The sequence below is a fragment of the Bos javanicus genome, chromosome 6, assembly GCF_032452875.1.
Source record: "Bos javanicus breed banteng chromosome 6, ARS-OSU_banteng_1.0, whole genome shotgun sequence".
Taxonomy (NCBI): domain Eukaryota; kingdom Metazoa; phylum Chordata; class Mammalia; order Artiodactyla; family Bovidae; genus Bos; species Bos javanicus.
This window is the reverse complement of record NC_083873.1, coordinates 81,930,128-81,940,365: the sequence shown is the minus strand read 5'-3', so window position 1 is coordinate 81,940,365 and position 10,238 is coordinate 81,930,128. Positions and strand designations below refer to the sequence as shown.

Genomic DNA, 10,238 nt, shown 5'->3' with positions numbered 1-10,238 from the left:
AAGAAGTCCATCCTAAAGGAGATCAGTCCTAGGTGTTCATTAGAGGGACTGATGTTGAAGCTGAAACTGCAATACGTTGGTCACCTGATGCGAAGAGCTGACTCATTTGAAAAGACCCTGATGCTGGGAAAGATTGAGGGCAAGAGGAGAAGGGGACGACAGAGGATGAGATGATTGGATGGCATCACTGACTCTATGAATATGGGTTTGGGTGTACTCTGGGAGTTGGTGATGGACAGGGAGGCCTGGCGTGCTGCAGTTCATGGGGTTCCAAAGAGTCAGACACGACTGAGTGGCTGAACTGATCTGAACTGAACTAAATAAAGTGGTTGTCATCACAGTGTCTTCATGCTAATCATGTTAATTTTCCAGGGCTCAGATACCGTTTTTTTAGGATAAATAATTAGTCTTTGCCTATAACAGGGCAATAGCACAAAATTTGTATGTAGTTTTCTCAAGGAAACAATCTTCTGGTGATGTTAAAAACATGGAACTCTTGGAGAAGGAAATGGCAACTCACTCAAGTATTCTTGCCTAGAAAATTCCTTGGACAGAGGAGTCTGGCGGGCTACAGTTCATGGGATCAAAAAGAGACAGATACAACTTTGTACACATACTTACTATTTGAACTTCCAAGTAAAAAGCTCTATGCTATGTACTTTCATCAGGGTTCTCATTTGATGTTCAAAACTCTATGAAACAAGGAATGTTTTTGATAATTAACATTTTTAAATTATAAAATACATACTAATTGCACAAAAACAAAACTGTTTGTATTGCTGGTAGTTGGCAGACCTGGACTCTGAATGAGTCTCTAACTCACACGATCAGAATTATACCTTAGTTTACTTTCCTTTTTTTAGTGGTCTTGTCTCCAGCACACTCCCACCTCTGTTGTATTATTTCTCCCATATCAAGCTTTTGGTTTCAAATATGAATAAGTTCCTACTTCAATTGTGAACTAATTATGATTTAAACTATTATATTTTTGCAAATAATACTCAAATTGAGAACTGCTTAAAGGCAGAAACAATCAAACAAAACAAACCTGGATATCTTATGAAATATCAGGAGCCATGTATTCATTAAACTCCTGTGCATTTTCCCCTCTTTTTCTAATAAGTGTTCATATTAATTGAATCATACCCATCAGAAAAACAAGGAAAATGCTTTGTGTTATTTAGTTGTATAGAGCCTAATTTTTAAAACAAGAAACCAGCGTTAGAAAGTAAAAAAAAAAAAAAAAAAAAAAATTGGAACAGTTATGTATTTAAAATCAAAACTTTTCTTTCCTGAACCTTTTTATTTTTTTTAATTCAAAATGCCCAGAGTGCTTTCCTGAATGAATTCTTTTTTTAAATAACAATATATAAATATATAATTAAGTGAAAAGAAGACAGGTGAATAACTGAGTATATTAAATGCTAATATTATTATTAAAATATGTCTGTTACTCTCTCAGTCATAGCAACTCTTTGTGACCCCATGGACTGTGTCCCGCCAGGCTCCTCTGTCCATGGAATTATCCAGGCAAGAACACTAGAGAGGCTTGCCATTTCCTTTTTCAGGTGACCTTCCCTACCCAGAGATAGAACCCAGGTCTCCTTCATTGCAGATGGATGCTTTACCATCTGAGCTAGTAGGGAAGCCCAATTATAAAAGTATTTAAATTTAAATATATACTTGTATGAGTCTAAATTATCTCCTCAATAAAAAAGAACTGGCAGAGATGTTAGCTTGGAGGTTAAAAATTAAGTGACTGCTTGAAAGGAAGAAAAGAGTTTTAATTTTTAATTACCTAGTTCATGTATGTGTATTTATTACAATGAAATTCCAAATTTAATTTAAGTACTGAGTTTTGGGAAGGTGAAATAGCTGTGATTAACACCCAGATAATTTACTTTATAATTAGAATATAATTTACTCTTCCTGAGGCTATGTCCATAGCAGTGAAATAGATGAAACAATCCTGATAATTTCATAGATCTTAGGAAGGTAAACCAACATTATATTCAGAAGTACTTTGGCTCTTAAGTATGAAGAGCTATCTTCATTTTTCTGAAGAAAAACACACAAACAGTGTGCTATAAATGGGAGAGAAACCCTAAGTTTATATAATGTTCAATAATCCTACCTGACCTTTGCTCCAATGGAGACATTATCTTTCTTATACTTAAAGAAAACCTGTCCTTTGAATTGAAAGGAGATGTTATCGTAATCTTTCAAGGATGCTATCTATATAAATGTCCTTGAAAACAGTCTGGAACAAAGTCATTAAGTGCTTCTGCTTGCAAAGTGTGTGGACATATAAGATACATCCTGCAATACTCATGGTCAGCAAGAAAGTCAGCAAAATAGTGAAACAGTGATTAATTTCACTGTGTAAGAATGAGTGTATGCTTCTATCAGCTGGGATAATGGAATCTGGGAGTTCAAAGAAAGCTTGTTATCCTTCCAAGCCTAACAACTAATTGAAATGTTTAAGTTGCTACTATCTGGGGAGTCAGGAAAGAACCAGATAATTTTGGAGAAATTAAAGTTGATTTTATTGCTGATTGTCAGTTGTTCTTGATGAAAGTTTGACAGTCCAATGTATTGAAAACATTTGGAAAAGGTCTTCTATTGTCAGGGTAAACTGAAAAATTCTAAATTTTCATTGGAAAATTAGCAGATTATTTATGAAAATCTATAAACATATGAATAAACATTTAAAAAAGAAAACTAATAAAACTAATAATTGCCAGTATCCTAGTCCATCTAGGAGGTAAACACATGAATGTATGAAAACACATGAATAGAATAATTCAAAAGAAGATAGTAAAATATCACATTCCATGGTTATTATTTAAATCTGAATATTAAATTACTTTCTGATAATTTCATTGTTTTCCCAGAAGAAATTGTGTTCTTTATAAAATGTCCAATGACTATTCTATTTTCTTATGTTTATTTTTATTTTCACTGGAAAAGCCAAACATCTCAGAGTCAGCATTTCAGTTCAGGTGAGTTGAGTCTCTTGGTCGTGTCCGATTCTTTGTGGCCCCATGAAATGCAGCACACCAGGCCTCCCTGTCCATCACCAACTCCCAGAATCCATGCAAACCCATGTCCATTGAGTTGGTAATGGCATCCAACCATCTCATCTTCTGTCGTACCCTTCTTCTCCTGCCCTCAATCTTTCTCAGCATCAGGATCTTTTCCAATGAGTCAGCTCTTTGCATCAGGTGGCCAAAGTACTGGAGTTTCAGCTTCAATATCAGTCCTTCCAATGAACACCCAGGACTGATCTTTAGGATAGAACTAGTTGGATCTCCCTGTAGTCCAAGAGACTCTTAAGAGTTTTCTCCAACACCACAGTTCAAAAGCATTAATTCTTCTGCACTCAGCTTTCTTTATAGTCGAACTCTCACATCCATACATGACTACTGGAAAAACCATAGCCTTGATTAGATGGACTTTGCTGACAAAGAAATGTCTCTGCTTTTTAATATGCTGTCTAGGTTGGTCATAACTTTCCTTCTAAGGAGTAAACGTCTTTTAATTTCATGTCTGCAATCACCATCGGCAGTGATTTTGGAGCCCCCCAAAATAAAGTCTGACACTGTTTCCACTGTTTCCCCATCTATTTGCCATGAAGTGGTGGGACCAGATGCCATGATCTTAGTTTTCTGAATGTTAAGTTTTAAGCCAACTATTTCACTCACCTCTTTCACCTTCATCAACAGGCTCTTTAGTTCTTCTTCACTTTCTGCCATAAGGGTGGTGTCATCTGCATATCTGAGGCTATTGATATGTCTCCCGGCAATCTTGATTCCAGCTTGTGCTTCCTCCAGCCCAGCGTTTCTCATGATGTACTCTGCATGGAAGTTAAATAAGCAGAGTGACAATATACAGCCTTCACGTACTCCTTTTCTTATTTGGAACCAGTCTGTTGTTCCATGTCCAGTTCTAACTGTTACTTCCTGACCTGCATATAGGTTTCTCAAGAGGCAGGTCAGGTGGTCTGGTATTCCCAGCTCTTTCAGAATTTTCCACAGTTTATTGTAATCCACACAGTCAAAGGCTTTGGCATAGTCAATAAAGCAGAAATAGATGTTTTTCTGGAACTCTCCTGTTTTTTCGATGATCCAGTGGATGCTGGCAATTTGATCTCTTGTTCCTCTGCCTTTTTTAAAACCAGCTTGAACATCTGGAAGTTCACAGTTCACGTGTTGCTGAAGCCTGGCTTGGAGAATTTTGAGCATTACTTTACTAGTGTGTGAGTTGAGTGCAATTGCGCGGTAGTTTGAGCATTCTTTTGCATTGCCTTTCTTTGGGATTGGAATGAAAACTGAGCTTTTCCAGTCCTGTGGCCACTGCTAAGTTTTCCAAATTTGCTGGCATACTGAGTGCACACTTCAACAGCATTATCTTTCAGGATTTGAAATAGCTCAACTGGAACAATAGCTTTGTTCATAGTGATGCTTCCTAAAGCCCACTTGACTTCACATTCCAGGATGTCTGGCTCTAGGTAGAGATCACACTATCATGATTATTTGGGTGGTGAAGATCTTTTTTGTACAGTGCTTCTGTGTATTCTTGCCACCTCTTCTTAATATTTTCTGCTTCTGTTAGGTCCCTACCATTTCTGTCCTTTATTGAGCCCATCTTTGCATGAAATGTTCCCTTGGTATCTCTAATTTTCTTGAAGAAATCTCTAGCCTTTCCCATTCCATTGTTTTCCTCTATTTCTTTGCATTGATTGCTGAGGAAGGCTTTGTTATCTCTGCTTGCTATTCTTTGGACTCTATATTCAAATGGGTGTATCTTTCCTTTTCTCTTTCCTTTTCACTTCCCTTCTTTTCGCAGCTATTTGTAAGGCCTCCTCAGACAGCCATTTTGCTTTTTTGCCCATATTTGATATGCTGTAAAAACCTTCATCAGTAACTTCGCAACTTCGGTAGCCTGCTAAGAGCAATGGATGAGAACTTCAGAGACATGGATTTGGCCATTTGAATTAAGAAAATCATAAAGAGAAGGAGAAATGTCATATGACATCCTTGGAAAATGAAATGGTAGAAGTGAACTTATTTACAAAACAGAAAGAGATTCACAGACTTAGAGAATGAACTTTTGGTTTCCAGGAGGAAGGATTGGGGGAAGGGATAGTTAGGGAGTCTGCAATCACATATACACACTGCTATACATAAAAAGGATAACCAACAAGGACCTAATGCACAGCACAGGGGAATTTGCTCAATGTAATTTGGCAGCCTGGATGGGGGAGTGTTTTCAGGGAAAATGGATACATGTATATGTATGGCTGAGTCCCTTTGCTGTCCATTGAAAATATCATAATGTTGTTAATTTGATATACTTCAATATAAAATAAAAAGTTTTGAAAAAAGACTATTATTAAAAAAAGGAATAAGTTAAAAATAGGAAATCTAACAATTTAATTAACTGACCTGGAAAGTAGACTTTAATAGTGCAGCGTTGTGTTAATATTAAGTTAAAGGCAACACTCTTACGTTCAAAACATCAGGGAATTACTCCAATACAGAACAGTTCATAGAAAATGTTTGTGTGTACCTATTTGTGTGTACCCATTTGTGTGTACCCATACACACACACACACACACACACATATTTTGCATTATGTGACTATCTAAAGTCTTTTTTAAAAGGAGAAATCACTTTCAAAAATGAAATGAAATGTATAGAGCAGTTATATACCTAAAACAAACACTTTTTACTAACTCGCCCTTTTGGGGGAAGGGTTTAAAATACAACTGTCACATTAGCACCTACTAGAAAAGCAAACAATGTAATGCATTCTTAAATACATTCATTTATTTCTTGAAACTCCAATACTTTGGCCACCTCATGTGAAGAGTTGACTCATTGGAAAAGACCCTGATGCTGGGAAAGATTGAGGGCAGGAGGAGAAGGGGACAACAGAAGATGAGATGGCTGGATGGCATCACCGACTTGATGGACATGAGTTTGAGTGAACTACAGGAGTTGGTGATGGACAGGGAGGCCTGATGTGCTGTGATTCATGGGGTGGCAAAGAGTCAGACATGACTTAGTGACTGAACTGAACTGAATACATTTATTATATACTATATAATTATTATATATTATATATTATAACATATATTATATAATATCTAATACATTTATTTCATGCAAAGATGGATCAAAAAAGGACAGAAATGGTAGGGACCTAACAGAAGCAGAAGATATAAAGAAGAGGTGGCAAGAAGACACAGAAGCACTGTACAAAAAAGATCTTCATGACCCAGATAATCACAATGGTATGATCTCTCCCCTAGAGCCAGACATCCTGGAATGTGAAGTCAAGTGGGCCTTAGGAAGCATCACTATGGACAAAGGTAGTGCAGGGGATGGAATTCCAGTGGAGCTATTTCAAATCCTGAAAGATGATGCTGTGAAAGTGCTGCACTCAATACACCAGCAAATTTGGAAAACTCAGCAGTGGCCACAGAACTGCAAAAGGTCAGTTTTCATTCCAATCCCAAAGAAAGGCAATGCCAAAGAATGCTCAAACTATTGCACAATCGCGCTCATCTTACACGGTAGTAAAGTAATGCTTAAAATTCTCCAAGCCAGGCTTCAGCAATACGTGAACCGTGAACTTCCAGATGTTCAAGCTGGTTTTAGAAAAGGTAGAGGAACAAGAGATCAAATTGCCAACATCTGCTGGATCATCAAAAAAGCAAGAGAGTTCCAGAAAAACATCTATTTCTGCTTTACTGACTATGCCAAAGCCTTTGACTGTGTGGATCACAATAAACTGTGGAAATTTTTGAAAGAGATGGGAATACCAGACCACCTGACCTGCCTCTTGAGAAACCTGTATGCAGGTCAGAAAGCAACAGTTAGAACTGGACATGGAACAACAGACTGGTTCCAAATAGGAAAAGGAGTACGTAAAGGCTATATATTTTCACCCTGCTTATTTAACTTCTATGCAGAGTACATCATGAGAAATGCTGGGCTGGATGAAGCACAAGCTGGAATCAAGATTGCTGGGAGACATATCAATAACCTCAGATATGCAGATAACACCACCCTTATGGCAGAAAGTGAAGAAGAACTAAAGAGCCTGTTGATGAAGGTGAAAGAGGTGAGTGAAATAGTTGGCTTAAAGCTTAACATTCAGAAAACTAAGATCATGGCATCTGGTCCCACCACTTCATGGAAAATAGATGGGGAAACAGTGGAAATAGTGTCAGACTTTATTTTTGGGCTCCAAAATCACTGCCGATGGTGATTGCAGCCATGAAATTAAAAGACGTTTACTCCTTGCATTTCTCCTTCCTGTTCTGTCTGGATCTTAGTAGACAGAAATCTATACTATCTGATTAAAGTGATTTTCTATATTTTTCTTTGCCAGAATTATACCTCCACTTCTGTATCTTGTCTTTAGAGAATCAGGAAGATTATAACTTGCTGGTACTATCATGAAATGTTCTAACACATTATTGTTTGTTTATATGCTCACAACTGATTTTCTCTCAAGAGCTGTTGTGGATATGTTTTCCTGTTGTTGTTTAGTCACTTAAATCATGTCTTACTCTTTTCAGACTCTGTGGACTGTAGCCTGCAAGCCTCCTCTGTCCATAGGACTTTCCAGGCATGAGTACTGGAATGGGTTGCCATTTCCTTCTCCAAGAGACCTTCCTTCCCCAGGGGTCGAACCTGTGACTCCTGCATTGCAGATGGATTCCCTACCACTCAGTTACAGGTAAAAACCTGTTTTTCTAGAGCAGTCCAATTTTTAGGTTTAGCACCTGCTGTTTCCTTGACTAAAAATGTCTACTCTCAACTAGGTTTTAAAAAAATATTGCCTTCTATTTTCTGTCTTGGCACATGGTTTTCAGGTAGTACCTTCTGCATAGACTGCCTCTTGCAGTGTATGTCCCTCTAGCCCTGCACTTTATGTTTGAAACTTTGAAATTTTTCACATGTCATTTTGGCCTAAAAAACTTGAAGAATTCCAGCTCCTCATCAAAGCTATCTTTATTTCAATCTGTATGGTTTCCAGACACCACACTAGTTCATTAAATTTCCCTTTTCAGTCCCTTCCAACTGCAAAGAACTCATATTACATTTTAAGAGTAGTCCCATTTTGAGCTCCACATTTTCAGCATGGGGTTAAAGAGGGATAAATAACATTTTCCTCCATAATTACATTCATCAATATACACTACCCTGAACAGATACATAGTTCTATCCAAATAGAATGAAAACAAAAATAGTCATAAAATCCCCTCCAAACCAAAATATATAATATCCTCTCCTAACCATTCATTTTTTTTTCCAGAAAGCCAACTTTTTTCTTTTCTTTTTAAAAAATTTTTAGACTCTTCTATGTTTGTTTCTAGAAGGTGCCAATGGTTACCTGCCACATGCACACTTGGCTGTACATGTAGCCAACAAACAGTATCTGGCCATCAGCAGACCCAAGCCAGAGAGATACACTGGGAAGGCTCTGTCTTGCTGCTGGTACCAATAATGTCTTGCTTCAGTTTATCTATAGTGATTTTGCCTCCAAGTCCCAGATTTTAATGCTAGGGCCCATGGCAGCACAGAGCCAATAGTGGTTGGTACTGAAGCACAGGGCGCTGATGATGTTCTCACCATCTAGTGTATAAAGGTACTTGCCTTCATTCAGATCTCACAACATGGCCTATCCATCCTTGCCTCCAGAAGCGCAGAAAGATCCATCTGGAGAGATGGTCACAATGTTCAGGGAGCCTGTGTGGCCGATGTAGCTGGGCTTCAGCTTACAGTTTGCAAAGTTCCATACCTTGACCAGTTTGTCCCAGCCACAGGAAAGAATGATGGGATTGCTGTTGTTGGGCAAGAAACTGACACAAGACACTCACTCTGATTGACTCTCATTCTGGAAAGTATATTTACATACACCTGAAATATTCCATAGTTTGATGGTTTTGTCTCAGGAGCCAGAGGCAATTTGCCAGTTGTCAGAAAAGGCCACACTCAGCACATCTTTGGTGTGGTGCATCTTGGTGCCCATTGTGAGATCCCAGAGGTAAAGAGTTCCATCCCCAGAGCCTGAGACGGCAAATTGGCCATCTGAGGAGATTACCAGTAACAAAGTGAGAGTGACCCCAAAGAGCACACTCTGGAAAAACATAGTTCATCTCATCTCTGGTCAGCTTCCACATAACAATGGTCTTGTCCCCAGGGGCAGAGAATATCATGTCTGGAAACTGGGAGTAGTAGCGAATCTGGGTCATCCAGTCATTGTGGCCCTTGAGGGTGCCATGTGCATCATCTGTTCAGTCATGGCAATGGAGGGTATGGATGTTGTGACAGAGACAAGAATGGAGCTGGATAGCTCAGAGACACGCATACCTGCTCCCACCATGGCTTGGCCAAACCATTCATTTTTATGTCATGTATTAGTCAGGGTTCTCCAGAAAAATAGAGCCAATGGAATATATTAATACACACAGGAAATATTATAAGGTACCGTCTCACCTATTGTAGAGATTGAAAAGTCCCACCATCTTCCATCTGCAAGCTGGAGATCCCAGGAGAGCCAATGGTAAAATTTGAAGGCCTGAAAGCTAGAAAGTTCATGGTGTAGATTCCAGTCTTGATCTAAAAGCCACAGATTCAGGATCTCTAAGCACAGTAGAAGATCCATCTTCTAGCTCAATATGACAGCAATAGAGTGAGTCAACTTTCTTTGACTTTTTGTTCTATCTGGGCCCTAAATGAATTGGATATGACCATCAACATTGGGGAGGGCTATCTGTTTACTCAGTCCACCAGTTTAAATGGTGGTATCTTTCTTAAACACCCTCACAGCCATGCTCCAAAACCAGCTAGCTGGATATCCCTCATTCCAGTAAAGTTGGCACATAAGCCATCATCAGTCTTTTATTATCTCAATTTGGGTGATGAATTTTGAGCTATATATACAGTATTTGGATTTTGCAGGTCCTCCAAAGTGACTTGATAACAACTAATTGTATAATTTGATAGTAGTAATCTCCATGCCTCTGCTGAAATAGAAAATGAGCCCAAATTTAACTTTATAATCCTTTAAATAATTACACAATCTAGCTTCTGATGGTCAGAATTACCCTAAGAAATTGTCAGGTCTTTTTTTTCGTATTTATCTTCTCTGATGGGAAAAGCACTGAGAAAATGCCATAGAGAATGAGATAGACATAGTTTGGTGGTCTCATAGAGAT

At 38.3% G+C, this 10,238-nt stretch overlaps 1 pseudogene; it reads right to left on the bottom strand.

Moving 5' to 3' along the window:
- Positions 1-8,389: 8,389 nt before the first annotated feature.
- LOC133249162 (small ribosomal subunit protein RACK1-like) lies at positions 8,390-9,337 on the bottom strand (annotated as a pseudogene).
- Positions 9,338-10,238: the final 901 nt, after the last annotated feature.